Source organism: Bactrocera dorsalis, chromosome 3 (genome assembly GCF_023373825.1).
Source record: "Bactrocera dorsalis isolate Fly_Bdor chromosome 3, ASM2337382v1, whole genome shotgun sequence".
Lineage (NCBI taxonomy): Eukaryota > Metazoa > Arthropoda > Insecta > Diptera > Tephritidae > Bactrocera > Bactrocera dorsalis.
In genome coordinates, this window is record NC_064305.1 from 77,568,920 (window position 1) to 77,594,096 (window position 25,177).

The window sequence follows — 25,177 nt, forward strand, 5'->3', positions numbered from 1 at the left end:
CAAGCTCCTGCGACCACGTTTAAATTCAGCTGCCCAAAATTTTACGGTGGTAAACGATGGTGCAGAGTCACCATACACAGAGTCCAACTCATCTTTGATTTGTGAAGGCGTAAAAATAAAAATTTGATTACAGCTCGATATTCAATTTTTTCCATTTCACCGAAATAGACTCACAAAAATGACTGTCAACAGATAATTGCGCAAGATAAATTTCTGAAATTTTGGCGAGTAGCTATTATAATATGCACAATTTGAAAGAAACTTTTTCTTCAGATGTGCCGCTAGCTTCACGTTGAGGTCGGTTATATATCGGACAGCCCTCGTAGTTTGAGTTTTTGTTTGATTATTAATTTGAATTTGATGTTCATTTTTACTTTAGGCTCGATTTTGATCTTGGGCATGAATTTTAGTTTGCTTTTGATCTTGAGTTTGAGTTTTGTAGTTATAAATTTGTATTTGAGTTTATTTTTGAATTTATATGGAATTTAATTTTGTCTTTAGTTTCGCTTTTAATTTTAGCTTAAATTTGTTTTGAGTTTAACTTTGAGTTGGAACATGAGCTTGAGTATAATTATGAGTTAAAAGTTGAGTTTATTTTTAATTTGAATTTGAGTTAGATTTCTACTATAAAATGGACTTTGGGCTTAAGTTTGAGTTTGAGTTTTCGTGTGACCTTGTGTTTGAGCTTAACTAGTTATAAAATTAGAATTTTAGTTTTTTTTTTAATTTATGTTCGATTTTTAGTTTGTCTTTGAGTGTAGCTTTTAATTTCAGCTTGATTTTTTCTTTGAGTTAACTTTGAATTTGAGTATAATTATGAATTTTAAGTTGAGTTTGTTTTTAATTTTATCTTGGAAAAAGTTTAGTTTGATTTTGAGTTTGTGTTTGTTTTTGAATTGTCGTTTCTATTGATTATGAAATTGGAACTGAGTTTTAAATATAGTTTGACATTAAGTTTAAGTCTGAATTAAGGTTGGTCGATTTTAAGTTTGATATTCTCTTGAATTTTTAGGATTGATTTTAGATAAATATATTATAATGAAACCTAAATTAAGATTAATTTGCAAGTGTAATTTCTTTAGTATTGATATAGTTTGAATTATGTTTAAATTTGAGTAAAACTTGAGTGAAAATAAAGGAATCTGAATGAGTATTACTTTGAGTCTGTAATTGTGTCAGATATAAGTTCAGTTTCTGAAGAGCTTAAGTTATTAATTTGCTTACAACCGAATTTTTATTTTCCCTGACTTTCATTTGTTTCTGCGAACTTTTCGATACTCGGTGTATGATACTCTGCACTCCTTATGGTATACTTTAATATTTGCTTATCACAAAAACGTCGAAATATTCTTAACTATTTTAAATATTTTTTTTTTATATATTTATGCAACTCTAAATGCGGCACGCAGCTTTCTTCAAATATTTTCCACATTTTTAGGGTGCTAATCCAAGGACTTGACCTACTTAGAGATCATCTGCTGTTAAAATTCCATTTACACAAAGATATTGTTGTGAGCTTTACAATATCATATGATAAGAGTAATAAATAGAGGGTGAAATACAAAAAAAAAATTAAAATATTGGGCTCAAGCTCACTTAAAATTGACACAACGCTTAGTGAGTCAAGTGCGATCTTAATGCTTTCACAATGCGTTTGTAAGTATATTTACTATTAATGTATATATAAATAGGTAAATGAAAGTTAGTATAAAGCTAAAATGAATATACAGGCATGTGCGTGACTGCAACGCTTTGTCCGCGCGTATATTTTGTTTACGCATTTGCATTGCCGCTGTCTTAATTGAGGTTAAGTATGCATTTGTACGAACACATTTTGCACGGCGAAAAAAGCAACTACTTGCCTTTTGTTGCATTTAAAACTTAAAAGCTGCATTGTGACCCCTTAAATCGGCTCACATCCACCGGTTAAAATGTACTCAACTCTTGCTCCTCTTTTATTTTCGCGCTTTCCTGCATGGCTACCGTACCCTTGTGCACGTGTGTGTACGCTTGCGTGACTCTCGGTGCGCGTACTACTTGTACGAGTGCGCATGTGTATATGCATGTGCCGTTATCGCGCGTGTTTGTGTGTGTAGTAGTAGTAGTAGTGCCTGCTATTGAGATTTCCCTTTGTTTAAGTGCCCTACTGCCTGCATTTGCTGCCTTCCTGCCCCGCGCTTGTGTTGTTTTTTCCCCATATTTATAGCATACATTTAGGCTACATTGCAGTGCATAAAATGAGTTTAACGATTTAATTGCATACTTTCGGGTATTTAAGCACATAACAAGCTCGCATTTTTATGTGGCGCAACAATGCCGCGTTACACTTCTTTATTTATACATGTATATATATAGATATATATATATATATATGTATTTAGTTGCCTGTGCGCTTGGTAAGATAAGTAGTAAATAAATATAAATGCAATATAGCGTCTAGGGGAGTAGGGAGCGTGTGTGGGAAAATATTGTAAGCACAGGCACTCACCCAGATTGGCAGACTTTTTATGGCATTGCATTTATGGCTTACCGTTATAATATATGCGCATATAAAGTATGAATTCTATTTGTGCTCTGGCGGTTGTTAAAGGCTTAAAGCATAATTCTAGGCGCACACCAATCAAATTTACAGTCGCTTTTAAAGCGTCACTTTTTTATTACTGCCGCCACATAAAAGTGTAAAATAAATAGCGTTTATGGTATATGATTTTTTAATTTATTTCAAATGAGTAAACGGTTTTCCACTAAAATTTATGGCAGTCTTTACCACTAACCGAATATAGCTTTTCATAAGAATATTTATTTATTTTTTATTAATTTTATTATTGAAAATTTGAATTTTAAATCTTCTGGCTGCTGCTTCCTATTTAATTTCAACAGCTTTTTGCTTTACAAATATTTGGTGGTTATGTAAATAGACACATTTCTGTTAGCATACTTTTGTGCGCATAAAAAATACGCTAATTTATTTTAGTTTACTCAAAGCTAAGTGCTTTGTGTGTGCAATCAACCGAAAGTGCTGGCATGCTATCCAAAATAAATCGAAAATAAAAACCGTTAGTTGATTTTAATCGAAACTAAATCGAAATAATATGAGCTGAGTTCTATGTACAGTTATTTGGTATGTGATGGACACCAAAACTCTATATTCTTTTCCTCAAATGCGACACCATGCGTAACAAATTTACAAATAGAACCTACTAATTGTGTTTGAAGGTTGCCACCAATATTGAAAAATATTTTTTTTTGAATTTGGGTTTAAGTTTGAGCTTGAATGTAAATTTAAGTTGATTATGAGTTTTGAATTTGAGTTTTACTTTGAGTTTAAATTTGAGTTTTATTTGAGTTTGATTTTGAATTTGAGTTTCAATTTGAATTGATTATAAGTTTTGAATTTGAGTTTAAGTTTGAGCTGGTATTTGAGTTTGAGTTTGAAATGAATTTAATTTTGAGTTTGATTTTGAATTTGAGTTTAAATTTGAGTTGATTTAATGTTTTCAATTTGAATTGAGCTTAAGTTAGAGTTTTTTACGAGTTTTTAATTTGAGTTTTACTTTAAGTTTATCATAAGTTTTACTTTGAGTTGGAGTTAAATTCTGAGATAAAATTTGAGTTGTTTATAAGTTTTGAATTTGAGTATATATCTGAGTGTTAAGCTAAGTTCTAAATTTCTGTTTAAGTTTGAGTTTGAATTTAAATTTGAGTTTATTATGAGTTTTGAATTTTACTTTGAGTTGATTATAAGTTTTGAATTTCAGTTAAGTATGAGTTTTACTTTTAGTTTGCTTTTGAGTTTAGGTTTGAGTTTTATTTAAAGTTAGATTTTGAAATTGAGTTTAAGTTTGTATTGATTATAAGTTTGAGTTTTACTTTGAGTTTGAGTTCACATTTGAGTCACGCTTAAGTCTAAGTTTCAGTTTGACTCAGAACTTTCTTTCCTTTTTTGCTCTTTTGCCCACTTTTTGAGAGTCTGTGTTTTTAACATACATCGCGCCTTATGGTATACTTCAATTTTTGTTTATCTCCGAGAATTCGAAAAAACTAATTTTTTATACAAACAATGAAATAGTGCAGATATCTGAATCTAAATATAATTAATTTTCTATACTTTTAATTTAAAAAAATTTTGCATAAACATAATTTTTATTTAATTTATGACGTTGCCACCTAATTTCAAAATTTGAAATTCCAAATATTGTTAGTGAATTAGCTATACTAACTGTATAGGTTTTCAGACATAAAGCCGGATAAAATGTGAAAAGGTGTTGCCACCTGACTGCGATTTTATAAAAAATATGAGGTAACTTATTTTTGTAAAAATAAAGGTCCCTTTAAAAAAATAGGGTAATTTATTACTATTGTTGCTGCAAAAACTAAATAAATATACAACTATTACATAAGTTTATTTGCACTTTCACCACGTCTATTGAGCACACCTTCAAAGTACCCGAATCAATTTGCCTGCGATATTAAAAATAGATAAAAGTAATGATATATTTGCGGCTTGAAGTATCAACTTCCACAGAAAAACTCAAGAAAGAGAATCCTAAAAAATAAAATAAAAGAAAAAATCAAACTGAAATCAATTCTTGGAAATCGCAAATTCCGCAGACAAAGCTGCTACTGGAAAATTCAATTAGCTCTCTACGTTGTAACAGTGAAATATGCGCCGCTGCTTTGCCATTTTGAAAAGCGTACGAATTTTTCTTTGATTAATTTGGCGGTTTTTTCAACACACACATACATACACGATATCATTATAAAAATCCCTCACATAAACACACTCAAATACACAATTACTTTCCCCTAATATAAAAAAACATATACATTTACATACACCACGTTCGTTATTCCCTTACATCACGCTTTCAATCGCACATTAAAAATGTATGCATGTGTGCGTGTGCTGCGCTTCCATTCAGTCACATGTGCTATCGCCGCCTGGCAGCATGCTTTTATTCTAGCCTCCACGCCGTTATTGCCTAATCGAAGCGCGCGTTAGCGCTAAAACGAAATTCAATTTATTTAAATCTGCACGCAATTAGAGTACGTGATGTGTTAAGTGAAATTTACCTGCCCTGCAAACGACGTCGAAGTGCAAGCTAACGTATACATAACCTCGCTCACTTTACCATTCTTGTATGGATGTTTGTATGTGTTCCTGGAACATAGCATTGCTATTGACACACAACATATGTTGCATTCTTCGCTTTTGTTTGCGCGCGGAAAATTGATTGCTTGTCTCTGCGCTTTTTTCATTCTTTAATTTTACTCCTCGTTGCTAGTTTCCTAGCAGTAAGCTGCAAATTAAAGAAAAAAAGTGCTTGTGTATGTTAGCGACTAGCAATTTATTTGGCTAGCAACCGATGAAATTTTTTGAATTATAAATTTCAGCGAACTTTATAGTTAAGGAAACAAAAAGGTTGAAGTAATGAAATGTCGACTTGCATAGGTATATATGAATGAAAGCTTCTAATTTTTTCTAAAAAACAGCGTCGCGTTAACGTCTTTGCTTTCGACTAGTTCCTACGTCACGGCCGCCTGGATGTCCGTAATCGACTTAAAATGGGTTCCTTTGACCACCGATTTTGTTTTGGGAAACAAAAAAAGTCACAGGGTGACATGTCGGGCGAATAAGGCGGTTGTTGCGACACGGCGATCCCTTTAGAGGCCAAATACTGTGACTTTAGACTCCAAAATGCCTTTGCTTCTCAGAAAAGTTCTTTGGAACCATCTTCGCGCACAACTTTTTCATTTTTCATTCATTTTTTTTTTGCTTTGTTCAAAACATATAAAAATATTTGTTTTGATTTGATCTGAACCTCACTTGTCAAGCAACTTTTTGCAACACCGGCGACTTTTATTGATAATATTTCTAACATACAGCATTAATCATTGCTCAAATCGGTCTCGTGGGATTAAAATTAATTTATGTAAGTCAAAAGTATATTGGATCGATTTAAATCAACTGTAAAACTATTATGCCACCTATGGAAACTTTTTTGTGATCATTAATAAATATGAACAACAAATAATTAGATGACAAATTTGCTCAAAAATATAATTAATGATCGTTAAATTTGCTTCTTGTTATATTTGTAATATTTTTAATAAAATTTAATAAAATATTCTTTAAGACAATTCTTTAATTTTTGTAAATTTTTTAAAACCCTAATTAACTTCATTTTAAAATAAAGTTTTTTAAAATGTTGTAAAGTTTCTTTTTTTGTTTTTTTTTTTAAATTTGTTTTTAAATTTTTATTTAAAAAATAAACAGTTTTTTTTAAATTAATTTTTGAAAATATTTTAAAAGTTTTTTTTTTGTTTTTTAAATAAAATTTAAATTTTTATTTCAAAAATAAACAGATTTTTTTAAATTATTTTTAAAAATTTTTTAAGACTTTTTATTTTAAAAATTTTGAAATCGCGAATCTTGCCTCAATTTGAATTAAATGGCTTTTGATATTATTAAATTTTGTTTGGGGTCCCGAAATTATTGCAACCACATGCGATGACTGCAAGCAGCAACAGCAATAATTGCAAAAGTAGCAAAAGTAGCAACAACAATAACAAAATACCGTTGCTTATGCAAAATATAAAACCGAGTCCTTCCACTGACTCTGGAAAATGCCACCAAGTTTAGATTGGCTTCTCCGCAACACACACATCTACCAAGATATATTCAAATAATATGTATTTACTATATGCACGGATACTAAAGAATTTGTTGTATTTGTTCCTTCCACTTGCAACAAGATTTTACTTAAGACGCTGCTTGGCATTATCATTGACAGGCGAGCGCACTGCAGCAATGTGCATTTGTGTGTCTGTGTTGTTGTTGTAACTAGCTGAAACGTCAACCCAAAGCAGTCACTTTGCAACTTCTATTGTTTTAAGTGTGGCAAGTAAAAAGTGCCATGTTGCAGCATGACATAAATCAAGTTTATTTACTTCGTAAAATTTTTGCTACCAACGCTGCTTCCTTCATTGTTGTTGTTTTGCATGCTTTTGTGTTGCTGTTGTTGTTGTTATACGGTTTAAGTGCAAGGCTGCCCTTCGTCTTAACTTCTTCTAGGCTGAGGCGAACACGCCATTGCGCTGTGCTGTCATTCTGAGCCATCGCTCAAGTTGCCTTGGCGCCTACAAGTAGACACTAAAATGCATACTTGGCAGCTTAGAACTGTCTATGCTGTGCTGCATGCCCGCATTTTTGGTTCGTTATTTACTTTTCATGCTTGCCTACTCCGCTTCTTTGTCATCCTACCTGACTGTCGTAATTCTCTTATTACTTTTCCTGTCTGTCCGTCTGCTGGTTGTTGTCCCCTGCCATTTGAGGCGCTCTGCCGCACTGTCATTATTCACTTTGGAGTTTTTATTATTTTCCATTTGGTACTTTAGATACTCGCCTAAGCGCCCTTAATGCTTCATCATCACTTCCGGTTGCGACGAGGCATATTTCGTATGTGGCCGACTGTCGCATTATTATGTTTGATAGAGGCGTTGTCAGACTGAGCTCATTAGCCTTTGTTTTACACTCGTCTACATATGTAAACCATTAGTTGGTGGCGGCTAAGGTCATCACAACACTGATTTTCTGTCTGATTTTTTGATTTTCGTAGAATTTTCTCCTGCAATTTGCAGCTTTACAGAATTTAAGTTCTTAAATCTGCCATTTTTCATATTACATCCAAGTCCTATTCATTTTTCATTCGAAGACTCATACATTGATTTATATTTTTTCTTTAGCACCCTGTTCTTAAAACTCTCAAAAATCTTGGAATTTTCATTTTCACTCAAGATACTGTGTTTACTCAACTTCTTTCCTCACTGACTGTACTCAGCCTTTCCTCTTCTCTAGCTTACTTCATTTGTCATCCGCCATCTTGTCACAATAGCTAGCAGTTCGCGGCAATTCGCGTTCCGCCGTTTGTTGTTTTATTGCAGTGGCAGCAACATTGTTGCACATTAAGTCAACAACAAGACTTTTAGTTTAAACAAAAAACATTGAGACTTTTGTCTCATGTCAAGTTTAGTACTTGACTGTCTGTATTTACACGAATAACACCGTATAGGCAAGCGCAGTAGGCATCTAAACTCGTCAGCGTCTCTACTCACTCCACTTTACTTCAGTTAATGCTCGCAATGCAACATCATCTTTCGACATGACTTGTGGCATGACTTTGCGAATTCGCGCGAATGAGCTTGTGACTTTTCACCCACCTGTCATTTATATTTATATACATTTATAGCAGCATGATTAACTGTTGTTGCTCGCTAAATTGTAAGCTAGAATCATACATTACCGTTCATCCATTTAGTCTTCCCGTTTCTTCGTCAGCTTTTCTACAATTTGCTTGTATTGGCAAGTCAACTTTGTGTTGTTTGTATGACTTGCCATTTCTTCGTTTTCGCTGGCGTTTTTGTCTCTTCTGCCGCGTCTATTTTCTTCACTATTTCTAATTCCGTAATATAGTGCTATTTTATCTTAATTATTTGTTGTTTGTTACATCATCTTGTTTCGTTTTTAGCGCAGTTGTAAGTCTTGTTTGCCTTTGTGTTGTTGCGAGGTCATCATTACGTTGATTTCTCATTAGTAGTGGTGAGTTCTTTCAATTGTTGTATTTTGAAAAAGTATTCCAAATCTTTTGAATATGCTTCAGGAGTAACTAGGGAAGCTCTTTCTCAAAGATTCTAGTAATAGTTCTCTAAACATTCGTTCCATGTCTCATTAGCTCCTTTTATTTTTCTATCACAAATTTTTATTTTATTTTTGAGCTTTTCCAACCATCGGGTAGTGTTTAGAACTGTTCGAAAAATTATATATGTTTCCGAGAATATTTGATGTAATATGATTCTACAGCTAAGGTAGTACTTCGTAAACGTATCCTAACGTTACATACTGAGTATAAAGCTATTCCAAGAAGCTGGTCTTAAAAGACTATCATTCCGAAATTATATTACTGAAGCCGAAATACTTAGTTTTCATACCAAAAATGATAATAGTCCAAAAAATGTCTTACACTATTTAACTATTAATAATTGATTCTCAAGTGTTTCTGCAATCTAGTGTGGAGAAATATAGGAAGTTGGCGTTTTTTCTACAGATTTTCCATCTAAATGTAGGTAACCTATTAGAGTTATGTTGGGTAAACATTCACACGAATTTTTATTTGTTAATTTAAGTTTACAAATTTTGATACTAATTAAAACAATTATTATAAATTCGGGGCTTGCAGGGTTACATGTGTTTCACGGCTTCAAAAAATCGAATTTATTATTGTCTTATTCGTTTCTGAAGGATCTTAGAATTTTGTACTAAAAGCAAAAGCTGATCAGAGTAATAACTTTGAAGATATAGTTTTGAAAACAGCGCATGTTTTACTTAATATAATCCAATAAAAAGTTCTGCTAACAATGCGAAGGTACTTTTTTTTGAAGGGCCTGTCGAAAATAACGTCATAATAGCTGATTTTTGAATAATACAAAGTCTGTATAAAATATTTCACTTTCCATATGAAAAAAATTGCAAAAATAGGCCGATTTAGCTTGAGAAAACCATATTATCCCTTACGAAATAATCAGTTATTCAAACGTGACCCCAAATGTTAGCAACAATTGAAATGAATGCCTACAGTTAGGCTCTTTCTAGCAAAGACACACACCATTCAATGCCTACATTTAGGCTCACTATAACAAAGACACACACCATTCATTTCAATATTAAGAAATCTTGATTGTATGGTTAGTTTTATTTTATTTAGCTATTTTTTATATATTCTTGACATCAGAAAATATAATCATCTATAAAATTTTAGCTATATACTATATATGCTCTTAAGTAAAAGTTTCAGTTTACAGTTATTTTTATACATTGTACAGAATTTGATCAGACATCAGCTAATTCACTTAATTATACATTAAGTTATTTTAAGAACGCCGCCAGCTAAGTAAAGTAATTAATTTTCAAAATCAATAAATTTATTTATGTGAGAGAGCTGCCAGTTAAAGCAGCTGCTGAAGCTTTTGCATAATTAGCAATGTCGTCTGACTCATAATGGTTGACATTTAGCAAGGAAAATATGTAGTGGCGTTGAAACGGTCGCCTAGATATGAATTTGAAGAGAAGAAAAGATAAAAAATTAAAACTATTTATAGCTTTAGGTAAACACAAAATGACCTTTAGTGCTTAAAAAGCTCAAGTTACTTCAATGTGAATTTTGCTAAATATATTTTTCCATTTTAGTCGGAGTAAAATAGCTAAACATCTATTATCCCTTAGACTCACCTTTATTTTATATTATATAATAATAAATACTGTACATATATGAATATATATAACTGAAATCTGACCTGCTTTGCTCAGGTTTCCTCTATGCATCCCATTAACTCATTACTACCAGCCAATAACTCTGATATTATTTGTTCTATGAATATTATATAACCTCCTTATGAGCTGCTAGAAAAAGGTCTTTGGCAAAAATGTGTGAAATTGCTGCGAGTTTTTGCGATATGTGCAAACTTTGGCAATAATAACAACAAAATGCAATTTATGCCACGCAAGTAATCTAATCTGGTAATACATTAATAGTAAACTCTCGCATACATACCTACCTACACTCACCACTTTACGCGCTGAGCCCGCCGCACCGTAAATTGGATTGTCTTAAGACCAGCAGCAGAAGACTGTGTGCGGGATTCGTGATACAAACGGCATCTAGTGAGTTGCTGCCATTAGTTGTGCGAATTGCTATAATTTAGATTTCCGGTGTGAAAACGGTGTAATTTATGAGTAAAAATTTTCCGCTCCGAAATGTAGGCAACATTTTGTATATTGAACGCTAATTTTGTTAAACAGAGTTTTGCGTATGAAAAGCTTATTATATACGTGCATACTTTTCGGCTGACAAGTTAAAAAAAATGGAATTTGACTTTTTTTCGTGCTCTCCCTTTTTAAGCTTTCTCTAAAATATTTTGCCTTCGAGCACTATGGCATCTTCATAGATACAAAACTAAATTGTTGGCAGTAAATGTTTTACTTGGTAAGAGGCTTTTTAATTTTTTCAATTTTGAATAAATTGTTTATAATTTTTTGTTTATTTTTTTTTTTGATTTTTGATTTTTCTTTTTATTTTTGAATTTTTTTGGGCAAAATATCAACATTTTTTTCAAATATTTTAATTAATATTTTTTATATATATTTTTAATTTATAATTTTTTTATTTTCGACTTCGAATTTTGTACATTTTTTTCGAATATTTTATTTCTTTTTGATTTTAGTTTTATGTTTTTTTTTAATTTTCGACTTCGGGAAACATATTTTAACTTTCTTAAGTTAGAATGAAGACAAAGGTTTCTAAAATTTTTTATATACAATTTTCCTACTGGGAAACTTAATAATGTATCAGCATATTTGCCATGAGTTCACTGTCTTTCGTTGGCATAGCTATTCTGGCATATGTATACTTTATATACATAATATATATATTTCCCAAATTATATAACATTATATACATATTCATACACTACCTGCTTACCATGTTTGCCATTACAACTCATCAAGCTGGCAACGCTGCCATGCATGCCCCATTCAATCATCCCACACCCCTAAATCTACGCATAAACTCATCAAGTTTTAAATCTCATCATCGACGGTTATACTTGCACTCATCAATTTGGCGACTTGTCTTCCACTTTGCCGTTCCTTCTAGTGTGCGTGAGTTCGTGCTTCCTTTTAAGGGTTTTTTCTAACTTTTGGTTATTTTTTTTCTTTTCTTCTCTTCCTTCCCTTTGTGCTCCCCTTGGGAGCTCCGCATATGGCGTTTTTTGTTTTGTGCTGCCTTTGCTTTCCTGTGGCGCTTTTCTCTTTCATTCACATCACTTATTTGTCATTCGCACGTTGCGTTGCTTTCATCAACTTTTATTGCTTTTCAAATTTGCCTCATTTTGTTCTTGGCTTTCTTTATCAGCGCAACTCATTGTCACTTATATTGCGAGAAATCAATGCCTTATGACACCACTTAGTGTTAATATGATGGGGCGTAGTATTACATTTTTCTTTAGTGGAGGTTTAGTGGTGGGGAGGCATTTTATCATTTGTATTGTTGTCGTAAAGGCTCTTGGGGTGCGGATTATTGAAGGTGGGTGTGATTTAAAGGAGTTCATTTTCTAAATTTTATAAGGAAAAATTAAAAAAAAATAATAGTAAAAAATCATAAACATATTTTTTAAGTTGAAAATAATTACAAAAAATTACTTTTAAAAACTTATAATTATATTTTCATAAATTAAAAAGAAATATTTAACAAAGTAATTTAAAAAATTAAAATTTCATTTTTATAGAATAAAAAAATAAAAGTAATTTAAACAATTTTAAAATTATAGAAGCGTTAATATTCTGTAGAAAATTTATTTAAATTTAAAAAATTATTTGTTTATATTATTTTTCCTTATTTTTTCTCAAAAATTATTTAATCTTTTTGTAAAGCTTTAAAATTGTTTTTCTTTTAAGTTTAAAAAAAATTAAAAAAATAATAAAAAATTTTAAAAAAAAAATTGAAAAATTTTCAAATCTACCTTAAAAAAAATTCTACAATTTTTTTCGGGATTCGGAATTTTTTGAAGTCACATTTTTTATAAAATTTGTTTTCTTTATACTAATTATTATTATTAAACTATTTTGTTTAATAAATTTTACTTAAAAAAATTTTCAAAATTCAAAATTTTCATTTTTCAAAATTCAAAATTTCTTTTTTTTATAAACTTTTTTAAATATAATTTTTTTAATAAATCGAACCTAAAAAAAAAATTCGGAAATTATATTAAACTTCAAAATTTTTTTTCGAGATTTGGGAGTTTTTGAATTTGAGAATCTTCAGTGAAACATTTTAAAATCTTTTACAGTCTCTGGACGTATTTATCTGTTTTGAAAGATATTTTATTGCATCAAATCAGTTCAGCCTAACAATGGGCCAAACCGCTTTTTGGAAAATATTCTCTCAAATATTTCTTGAAGGAAAAAATAATATAATTTCATAAAAGTTTGTTTTTTAATCCTTAACAAAATCAATTAAAATTCTAGAATAGTATTTTTTTTCATTAAAATAATTTTTTAAAATTCAAAAATAGTAATTTTTGAGCAGAAAAGTCTTCTCAAACTTGCTTTATCACAGTAACGTAATTCTCACTTTAACTTAAAAAATTTATATTTGTTCGTTTTTCAATCGTAAATATTCCAAACTCTCTTTTGATGAAGCAGTTACCTTTTCACTTCAGCGATTTTATTGCTTTTCGCTTTTGTTAACTTTTACGTTCTTATTTTGACGTTCTTCGCTAGTTTACTTCACTTTATCAACTTTATGGCTTTTACTTACCCGTTTGTTTTTTGGTAGCTGCTTTCTTTTTTAATATATCCAAAATCCTGCTTTTCGCCTTTCATTTTCACTTTTTAGTACTTCAGTGTTTGGTTGTTTCTTATTCTCTGGCTTTGATTTACTCTTTACATCCTACATTGTCATCCGCATTTCTGTTCTCTGTTATATTTCCAGCGCATTATTCTTTACGCATCTTACAACATTTTACGCTCCTTTTAGACTCACCACACCAATTATCTGCTTCTACTTTACTCCCTTTTCTTATAGAAATACCACAAGTTCCGTAATATTGTATAAGTATACATGCATACAGACATACAACTGCCGTTTAACCACCCTCTCCGCATCTAACATACACCCCCTCACTTGCAGCATCTACTTGTTAACTTATTCCTCCTCAGCGTTGGCGCGCTAAATCGTTCTATTATTCATCAACTCTTGCAAATCGCTTAAAACTTGCTGTGTTTTTGCTTTTCTTGCTTTTTTTGCTTATTTCACGCCTTGCTTCGGCGCCCAAAATCACTTAGCGATTATTCTTTTTTATCTGCTTACCAGCGAGCTTCCTGTTTTCATTTCAATTTTTTACTTCGTCTTGCCGCGCTTATTTCTACATGTCATTCGCTGCCTTTGTCAATCTCTTCTACTTAGTAAATGTGCACCTGTGCGTATACGTGCTCTGCACATACTCACTCACCCTCATATCCCCTCGCGCACATCCAAGCAGTGTCATTCAGAGTTTATGGCTTTATGCTTCCGCTTTGTTCATCATTTTCGGTGTTCCGTTATTTAATGGCATCTTGCGACAAATATGTGTCTCTTTTGACAAGCTGCGTGAGGGTGTGTGTGTATATTGCATAAGTGTGTGTGTGTGTTTGTGTGTCCTATTAATCACATAGCCGCACATGCGGCTGGGTGTGGGGGTGTTAATGCTGTTGTGGTTGTTGTTTTTGTTGTAGTTGTTTGGCTGCTGCTGGTTGCGTGTAGCAATTCGATTGTGTCGGTATGCCGTTGATGTGTTGGTTTGGTTTTAATGTTAATTAGATTTTCTTAATTCAAATCATTACTTATTCGCCCTTGACTTGTCATGTGTCTCATTAGGCTGTTGTAACAAATTATACATGACATGTAGACGTACAGCACACGCTTTGGGGGAAAAAAATGTTTGTAAGACGCCGAAAGGGGGTGCTTGTAAATGCAGGGGATTGTTTTGGCGAAGATTGCATGAAAACGTCAAATTTAATTTAAAAAAATATGAGGAATTTTTATATAAATATGAAGCAGAAAATGCTGCTATAGTCTTGAAATCATCACCACGATAAGCTTACTTTTATTTTTCTATTTTATTTATTTATTCTAAGTTCTCTTTATGCACTCCCCATATAACACTTTTCCAGTGCTACTGATCACATTATGTTATAGTGTTAGAAAGGTGAGATAAGCTTCATTTAAAAAAAAAATCTAATTCGGGAAAGTTGAAGAAAAGTTACAGATGTTCAAAAATGAGTGAAAATAATGAAGAAATTCGCTATATTTTGAATAAAAAAAGGAAGAATACCACGCAAGCCATCAATGAAATGTGACTATGACGTAACAGTTCGTGTAGCAAAACATCGGTTCGCTCGCTTTCGTTCTGGAAGTTTCGATGTGAAAGATGCACCTCGCTCTAGTCGACCTATCGTTGAAAACGTCGATGAAATTATGGAAAAGATTGTTCGTCACATAATCAGCTATGACATCGCTAAGCAACTCAGCATTCATCATCAAACGGTTTTGAACCATCTAAAAAAGGCCGGCTACAAAAAGAAGCTCGATGTTTGGGTACCTTATGAATTGTCTGTGAAAATTTGATGACCGAATTAAGAACTGCGATTCTTTGCTGAAACGAAATGAAATCGAACCATTTCTGAAGTGAATGGTAACAGGAGAAGGAAAGTTGATCAAATACGACAATGATGTGCGAGAAAGATCATGATCCAAGCGTGGTGAAGCTCAATAAATGATCGCAAAGCCAGGATTGACGCCTCGAAAGGTTTTGCTGTGCGTTTGGTGAGCTTGGAAAGAAATCATCTACTATAAGCTGATCCAGCCTGGTCGAACGATTGATTCTATATTTTGCTGTCAACAACTGATGAGATTGAAGCAAGCAATCGAATTAAACGGCCAGAACTGATCAACAGAAAGGAGTAGACCACACAAAGCTTTGATGACTCGGCAAAAATTGAAAGAGCTTGGCTGGGAAATTTTGTTGCATCCACCAAATAGCCACTGACTGTAAATTCAACTTGAACTTTTTTTTCCTTATTTTGTTACTACTTTCAGCTTGACCTCGCTTTTTTCGTAAATTGGTAAGGTCATAGGTTGAAATTTAGTCACAGTTTGAAGTTGAAGCATATCTTTCTTTAACAAATTCGCTTGCAAATATTTCAACGGCAATGAAAATACAGGATTGGTCTATTACTAATTGAACTAACTCTGAATTGTGGAGCGTTTACATTCCTCACAAGAAATAATAATAAAAAATTACAGTTACATCACGCATACTTGGTATATTACGTACACATAATGAAGGTTCGTTAATTTAGCACTTTTTGTTTTTGCTCTTGTATACCTTGCAAGGCAACAGCGAAATATTTGCGCTACCTAAAATTCTATAAGATACGCCAACCTTCAAAATTGCTCAATTTAAATACCACAAACACGCAGGTAAATCCCACAAGCACTTCTAAACAGTTGCATAACTGTTAATAGCTTGCAAAAGCTGTCTATCACAATTCAGAAATTTTTTAATACCGTCAAATTAGATTTTTTTGCTTTTCTCTTTTGTTGCGCAAAGTTCAGAGCTTTGCTGTTGCCAAATACTGCCACTCATCACTTCAGCACTGCTTCATGTCATGCTGAGGGATACACACACACATATGTACATGTGCGTCTGGTGCACTTTTCATCTGCCGCATGCCACAAGCCGCATGCCGCATTCCGAATGTCGCATGTCACTTTTAATATGAGATGCTTGTTTGTCTGATGTTTTTGTTGTTGTTGCTATCGTTTATGTTGTTGCCGCTGCTGCTGTGTGGCCTTTGTCAAAAATGACAGCTCAATTACGCAGCGACAACGTGTGTGCTATTCCCTCACACAAGCATTAACACTCACACACACACACACATTTATGGTCAGACGCGGGTGCGGCGCGTTAATGTGTTCAAATGCATTTGCTCGCCCATATTGTTTGTTGTTGTTGTTGCTGTTGGTGGTTTGGTTTTCCTTGGAGCATTAGAGCGCATGTTCGCGGTTTACCATTGAAATTTGGCGACCGCCACATTGTTGTTATTGTTGTTCATACACATGTACCCCTGTATGTGGTGTTGTTATTTATGTTGCCGCTGACAATGACAATGATGAAATTAATTGAAGCGCGTTGGCATTTAGACTATGCTAAGTATTTTGTTGTTTATTATATAACATTCTTAAATATGTGTGTGTTTATGTGTTTGTGAGCAGGGTTGCTTTATAGAAGTTTTTTTTGGCACATTGCTTGTTTGAATGAAGGCTTTCCTTCAACTTTTTCCCCTGAGGTAGGCTTAGGTGGTTCATTTGTGATTGTTCGAAGCAACTTTCAATCTAGAGCTGAGACAGAGAGTGGGCGTGTACACCCGATTTGCTTATGAATTGATTTCTGAAATCAAATTTTAATATTATTATTATGTGTCCCAGTCTGAATTTTTACAATTTTCTGGTCTCAATTTGTAAAATTGTACTGATTAATTTATTTTATATAAAAAATTAGCAATTTCTTGCACTTGCTGTGCCCCTTAATATCCAAACAAATAAAAATTATTAAAAAAATAGCATACATTTGGGCGCACATTTTTTGCTTTTTTATTCCTTTCATCATAAATATGACTTACTACAACAGTATTGCGCTTAAAATCAGCAATATCATTTAATAACCAACATCTTTTCATATATTAAGCCTACTTTTAGGCGCATAATGCATTTAGCGCAACTTCTAGCAAAACGACTTAACCTCAAAAAGTCCGTTTCGACACAGCAAATCTACTTAGCATACCGAATCCACTGCACTCACACACTTTACTAAACCTCAGCTGCCTAAATGTATGCAATAAATATGCGTATCCGCTTGTAATCCGGTTATACTGACTGTTACACTCAATTTAACTGTCCGAAGTATTCGCAAAATGTAGAAAAATAAAAATTCGTAAGAAATCTCTTTACACTACACTCCACTCAACCCCCTCGCAGCTGACAAAGTCTGCCGAAGCCCAATGTGTAATCCGATTGCTTTCAAACAGCGTTCGATACTCTGCTTTACTTTGCCTTTATGTGATTTTATTTCATGCGCGTGTGATTTAAGAAAACACTATGAAGCACAAACAACGGAAAAGCGGGGAAAATGAAATAAAAATGAAGCAACGAAATTATACGACAAATGTACCCAGATTGGCTAAGCGAAAATGTGCTTGCTTTCATCTTTGCATGCAAATTTAACAAGAAATTGTAGCGCCGAAAGTGAGCACAAAAGCCTGCTTCCTTTCGCTTAGGCTCCAGAGGTTAAGAGATACAAGCGCTGACAATGAGCTTTTCCGAAGAGAAAAAAAGAAAAAACATTGAACCACTTGCTCGAGTTCTTTTTTTATGATTTGTTTTACTTTATTTTACTGCTGACATTTCTTAAGTACTTTTTCGGCTTTGCATATAAAAATCAAATCTTTTCAGTTCAATTACACCCACAAATATTCGATACATTCCATTTTGAAGAGCTTCCTAACAGACAGCCGTACAAATATGCAGAGCTACAGCAGTACAAAGCAAGCAACAAAAAAAAAAAAAATGAAAAAATCAAATAAAAAAAAAAAAAATATGAAAAGAAAAAAATTTAAAAGAAAAAAGTATCGAGTATCTCGTTTTTTCTTTATTTTTGTTGTAATATCGTGTAATGGATCACTGCTTGCACATTTTGTTTTGCACTTTAATTTATTCGGGTGTCTTGTTGCCAAATGAAGGCATTATTGCTCGCGTGCTTGCTTGTTTTTGGGTGTTTTGGTGTCTTGGTGTCTTGGGTAGAAATTGTTTAAAAGTACCAGCAAAATTTAACGAACCGTTAAGCGTTGTCTCAACCTTTTTTTATTACTTGCAGCTGCACATCAGCTGCTGTCAACTGTCTGTAATCATTTATGACCTAAAAACTTCAAGTGTTGTTTTGTGTCAGTTGGGCAGTGAAGAAGCTTTAAGTGGTGGTGAAGATTTTTTGATTTCCTTAAAGAAGTAATAATTGTAAGAAATTCTTGTTACTAATTTTTTGCTCTATATTAGATTAAAGTTTTATTGTTTTACAAAGTAAATTATTTCATTAGATGATTTTTTTGGCTGACAACTCTAATAGATTTATTGAGACAAATTTCGCTTCTTTTAAAAAACTGAATTGCTTCTTCCATAATTTTTTTACAAAGAATATTTATTATTTTTCTAATTGTTGACTTTTTTAGGTTGCCACCTGAAATATAATCAATTCAAAAATACACATGGCAACCTTAAACAAAGATTAAGTCTTCAAAAAATTTTTTAAGTTGTATTTTCGTTTTTATTTTATAATTTAATCAAAAGTAAATTTTAAAAGTTGCCACTTGACATAAATATATTTAAATAAATTTAATTCTAAAAGAGTACAAATAAGGGTTAATAAGTTTCACAAGTCAAAGAAAATTTAATATTTTCATTCGTCAAAGGGCGAAATATTAATTTTAACAAAATAGAAATCATTATATAAGTACCCAAAATTCAAAAAAAAAAAATTATGTTTTCCTACACAGGTGGCAACCCTGCAAAATAAAAAAAATATGTGGCAACCTTATTCAAATGCGACTTGAAGATATATAAGTGATATATCCAAAGTTTTAGCGTATCAGGTGCTGATATTATATGATGTGATGTGGTTTCATGTGATCTGATCCGATTTACAGTACTGTCTTATTGTACGACATATCTATATTTTCATTTATGATGTAGTGATGTTATACAAGTATCTATAGTACCTACAAAGACGAGGAAGTGGTGGCGAGGATTATGCAGATCACCAGGTTTAAAAGTGACGCTATTTTATATGATGTGATATAATGATTTGATGTGACGTTGCTATAATCACTTCATAAAGATATGACTGAATCTCATAAAATAAGATTAAAATGCAATATGTATGATATCATATAGTGTGATGTGATTTCAAAAAGATGTGATGTGATGCAATGTGATGTGATATACTGAAAAATTAATACAATAGATGCAGTTGATAAACATGTATGTAAGTTGTATTTTATGTGATGGCAGCTTGATAGAGATATTATTACATACATATATTAGTTTGAGTGCTAAGCCAAGTTACAATGATTGATGTGATGTCAACTAAATACAAGCTATAAGAACGTAGAAGGTGAAAAGTCATGATAAGAAGACAAAGTGGACTTGTTTAAAGTGATTCACTATAGTCTAATTCTATATATCGTCACCGGAAATGCAAAATAACGTAATATCACTTTTCATAAGCTTGCAGATGAAGGAAAAACGATATAATAGAAACCACTCATACTGAAACTAAATTTGAGTTTTGGTTATGAAATGGTTATATATTGGTTATATACTTGTTATTTATTGGTTATGTATTGGTTATGTCTGTCAGCGTATGCTGAAAATTTTATGCTACATACATATATGTAATAATATGTAGTGAATCGTCAGCAATAAAAAACTCACCCTCGATTTCTTTCATGATACGTTATTTTGCATTTTACGTGACGATATGTATGTTAATAAATTTTGATATTCGATTATGTGTTGATGCTAGACATTGCGATTTGATATGCATATATAATGAAAATACGAGAAAATTCGTGAAAAAATGTGTGCAAATGTTAAGTATTGAGAAGCTTGCGATTCATTTCATGTGATAAACTTAAAAAAAGTCATAGATTTCGTGAAGTGAAACTAGATTTGGGCAGAACAACAGGATTTTAAATTTTAATAAAATCTGATATCTTGTATTGCTTTGCAATCTAATTATTTTCATAACCTAAATAATGTGCCTTTCATGTTTTCCGCTGAACACTGAAAAAAAGTCAAATTCGCCTAGAATAAATTTTCCCCGCACAGCTGACGCAGAAACTCCCAAAACTACAGTAAATTCATCAACTTTTTATATTAAATTTTTTTTTTTTTAATTTTTTAAATATTTAATTCTCTAAAAAGAAAGAGTATAAAAACTCCCAAAGCTTTCATAAAATATGCGCCACTTTTTGCTTTCCTTTTTTTGTCGCACAGCGCTCAGCGCTCAGCTAATATTTGCAGCTGCATAAACTGTAACGCACACACACACATATGTTCATACATGTGAACAGCGCAAACATTTTTTCCTTAGAACACAAATAAAGGCTACTAGTAAAATCAAAATCGCCAGCTTAAACAAACTACAAGCCACTATGTAAACTTTTCACTACAAAAGTACTGTTAGTTGGCGCAAACATACATACCTCATATGTAAGCTTTATGTGCATATGTGTGCGTTTGTTTACTTGGAGAAAAAGTTGGCGCGCATAAAGCGACTTTTCGTCACATCGCCACCTGCGCTGCTGTTGCTGTTGCAGTGGCCACTTATAAATGCACCAACACAGGCACAACAGCACACATACATACATAAATGTATACCCACACACTCACACATACGCAGTGGCGCATTTGCAAGCACAGGCAAGTCATAAATTTTTAAATTGTTGTTTTTCGCCTTTCTACACACAACACCAATGAAATACACACGTCGGTGTGGCAACACTGGTCGCAAGTGTGTTGGCAGTAGTTTGTTTGCCGAAAGGTAGAAAAAATTTGTAAACACTCATACGCCATGTTGGCCAGCACTTGGCGAGTAGTGAGTAGTGGACACGGCTGGCTCAAGTGTTTGCTTGCGCTTGTATGTGTTCATATATACCGTTATGCATGCAATTTTTATGTATATACATAGCATCTGTACCTACTAGCATGTTTGCCTGCTGGTTTTTTAAGTGTTGCCATCCTCCACGAATGCACGCCACCAACTCGCCGCCGGTGCCAAAACACTCTGCTGCGCCAATGTAAACAAATTATTCAAATAGGATTTTTGCGGCTTTGCTTTCATCTTCGGCTTTAGCTTTGTTTATCTACATCCCAATTTGTCGCACTTTTTCTTGAGTGCTAATAAAAAATGGAGCGGTTCTGCGCAGCGACAGCGGCAGCTTCGAATCTTGTGGCCAACAATGGCGAATTAATGCTAAGAAATTGTGTGAGGGGAAACTATGTGAAAACTACATACATACATACATACTAGGGTGGTCTTAACTTACTAAGCTATTCATAAAAGTATACATACAGGCGCCTTATAAATTTCGTGTTGCTCATACGACATGGTGTACTATTTGAGTGGTCAGTGTAAGGTTTTAACTGCCTTTTACTCTTAAAGTAGTGGCTTTTTGAAAAAAGTTATTCAAATCATTTTTGTAGACCGCTAAATTTTAGATTAGAATATAATTTTTCAAACATTTTATTTTGACGTTTTCAATGAAAAATATAAACATTTCTGATGTTATATAGATGAAATATGAATAAACGCGGAAATATTAATATGCAAATCTTACATGGAAAATAAAGCTTAAAAAATATCGAAAAATCGATAAATCCTTTCAGCGCAAAATCTAAAATTCCAGCCACTGTCAGCAAAAATATAAACCTGGAAAATATCACACACCCTCATATATGTACATACATACATTTAAGGTACATATGCTCGTGTGGTCATTTGTTTTTGGCACGTGCACTATTTCTTCCGTTTTAATAAAAGAAATGGCAAAGTGTTGATTTAAGAGCTGGCAGGAATATTTTGAAGTTGGCCATGCTTCATCGGAATGATAATAAATATAACAGATTAATTGCCTGGTGGTTTGTGACTTGGCTAGATGAGAATATTTTTGATATATTTCAGAGCTGTGTATTTACGAGAACTTCAACGTGAGAGAAATCTGTAATTTTACCACTGGAGTTTGCAAAATTTGTTCGCCAATACATTTTCTAATGTGAACAGGACTTCCATTTATTTTCTCAGTATTAATCGTTTTAACACTTTTCCGGTTCACTTTGACACTTATAAATACTTTGGTGGTTATATTTAGGTTCCACTATTTAATTTACTTCATTTCCGTATTAGAGAATGTTCCATGTATTAAAATACTGAACATTGTATAGATACTTTTTACACACACCTACTTTCCTACTTTTTATAATCCTTTGCCTTTTTACCGTCCGCAAACATCCAAGTGAAATTCGCAGACATGGCAAAAATTTAATTATATACAAGAATTTATGCTGACCAACCGACTCGTGGACATTTGTGGTGGGAGAAAGGATGAGTTTAGCAAACCATATACCACATTCATACCTACATAAATTTGCGCAATAGCCCCACAGTGACAACTATGAGCATATTTAGTTTACTATAGGTATATACAAATATATCTAAGTTGCTCTTAGGTCAACGTAGGGTGTTGTATTTGCACACGCAAAGTACCTATAATCATAAATTTTTGGCTCACTTGGCGTAATGAACTTCAAAAAAAATTTTTGTAATTTATTTTAACATTAACAAACATAACTAGTGAACCTAGTAATGGTTCAGAGTAGTCTAAAAAACAAAAATAAAATATCAAGAAAATTCTAAAAAACGCCAACTTGCCATACATTAATACCAAATATCACGAGAGTTAAAATTTTTTAATGAAAATTTTATATTTTCGATAATAGAATTAAAAAGCGTGGAAAAAGTACCAAAAAATATATCTATATAAAATTTTTTTTGTTTTATTTTTTTATTTAATAATTTATAAATAAGTGGCACCAATACAAAAGCAAAAATGTAAAAAAATAGTTTATAAATAATGGAAACTCTATAGAAGCAAAATAGTAAAAAAAATCTATATAAATAAGCAGCAACCATATAAAAGGAAAATTTCTTTATAAATAGGTGGCAACCCTATAAAAGAAAAATCGTATAAAAGTACTAAAATTTCTTTGTTAGAGCAAACATTGCAAGATTAACTGAATTGCAAAAAAAACACAAATAAGTGTTAATAAGTAACACAAGTTGTTACCTATAAGTTATTTATTATTATTATTGTTCAAGAAAATTTAGTATTTTAATTCGGCAAAGCGCGAGATATTAAGATATTAACCGAAAAAGTATCCTAATCCAAAATAAAATATGTTTTGCTAATTTTTCATAGACATGTGGCAACCTTAAAAAATCAAATAAAAAATTTATGTTGTCAAAATTTTTTTTTTTTAATTTTGTTGTTTAGAAAAAACCAGAAAATTCAAATAAACTGATCAGTATACTAGTTTCATAGTAAACAAAATTAAGGATAACTGTTATTGGAAGTACTAGCTGAAAATTAACTAATAATAAAATACTAATAGCAAATCCTTATAATTATTGCTGCCATATTTTTTGTTTTTTTTTTTCAACAAAACCTAATGCTTTATTCAATAAAACAAATACAAAAATAAATATATTTTTTTTAATTTTTCATACACAGGTGGCAACCCTACGACATCAACTACCTTAAAATTTACTGATATCTTCGTGACAAAAAAGATTTGAAAATATTGTTAGTTAGTTGCAGAAAAACTGAAAATAATGATTAATAGAGTTGCCACACTCGAAGGAAAGTCGAAAAAACGAACAGTATACTATTTTCATATAAAAAAATTAAGAAAAACTAACTGAAAATTACCTAAAATATAATTTATCAAGTATTTACAATTATTATTGCCATATTGAAGGTTTTTTTTTTATCAAAACCGAAATTCTTTTTGGTAAACGGATACTAAGGCGATATAAATTGCAATTATAATTGTAATAATACATTACATAGATTTATTCTAAACAAGGTTCAACAAATTTAGTAATTTAAATTTTTGTAATAAAAGAGCGAAAAAGGGTTGCCACATTACACGAGGGTCAAATAAATTGATTAAAACACTGTTATATTATCAAACAGGGTAACTAAATAAAAATACCATAATTTAAGTACTAACTGAAATTTACTTAAAAGTCGCTATATGGCAACCCTGTATATATTTTTCACAATGTAAAAGTAAAATTTTTAAAATATTAAACGAAATTACGTTCCGCAACCATCCAAAATTGCATACATGTAAATAAAATGTGTTGAAAGTTGATAAACTCAAAGCAGGGTTGCCACAGATCTGCTAAGTTGTAACTTAAAGTACTTTTTAGTTAAAAAATATAATTTATTACTGCCGCAACCGATATTTTTACATAATTTTTAACATTTCTGATAATTTGAACTAGCTGTTATAATTGGTAGGGTTGCCATCAGTGGAAAATTGAAAAATTATATTATCAAACTTTTTTCACAAATCATCATTGAAGAATAAGTCATTTTTAACTAAACCCCCCGTCGAAATTTAGAAAATTCTCCAATCATACAATCAAGTTGCTCATTTTCGCCTACTTAAAGTCGCCGCGGCTCACAAGTTCCTTGCCACCAAAGGCGACCAATCAACCAATAAATTGGCCACAATATTGAGGTGACTAACCCTTGCTGGCTGCTATGCTCATACAATAAAACCCACACACATACACAACCACACGACGACCCCGCATTGTAACCCTCATCACGCAGAGCGCTGCACTTGCAGGCCAACACTTTCGGGTGCAGTAACCCAGAAAATCAACAGTGTGACAGTGGCAGCCA

General features: G+C 32.2%; 2 protein-coding genes across 14 annotated transcripts in view; one reads left to right on the forward strand and one right to left on the reverse strand.

The window, feature by feature from the left end:
• The window catches only part of LOC105229157 (ATPase inhibitor A, mitochondrial), a 443,346-nt gene that overhangs the window by 177,307 nt on the left and 240,862 nt on the right, over positions 1-25,177 (reverse strand). Inside the window, exon 1 of one of the 6 annotated variants that reach the window (XM_049453485.1) lies at positions 5,824-5,827. The exons of the other annotated variants lie outside the window; for them this stretch is intronic. The gene's annotated coding sequence lies outside the window, so the exon portion shown is untranslated. Of the gene's footprint in view, positions 1-5,823; positions 5,828-25,177 lie in introns of those variants that run through there. 6 annotated transcript variants of the gene reach the window in all.
• Positions 1-25,177, forward strand: part of LOC105229164 (syndecan) — a 456,640-nt gene that overhangs the window by 157,176 nt on the left and 274,287 nt on the right. The window lies entirely within an intron of this gene.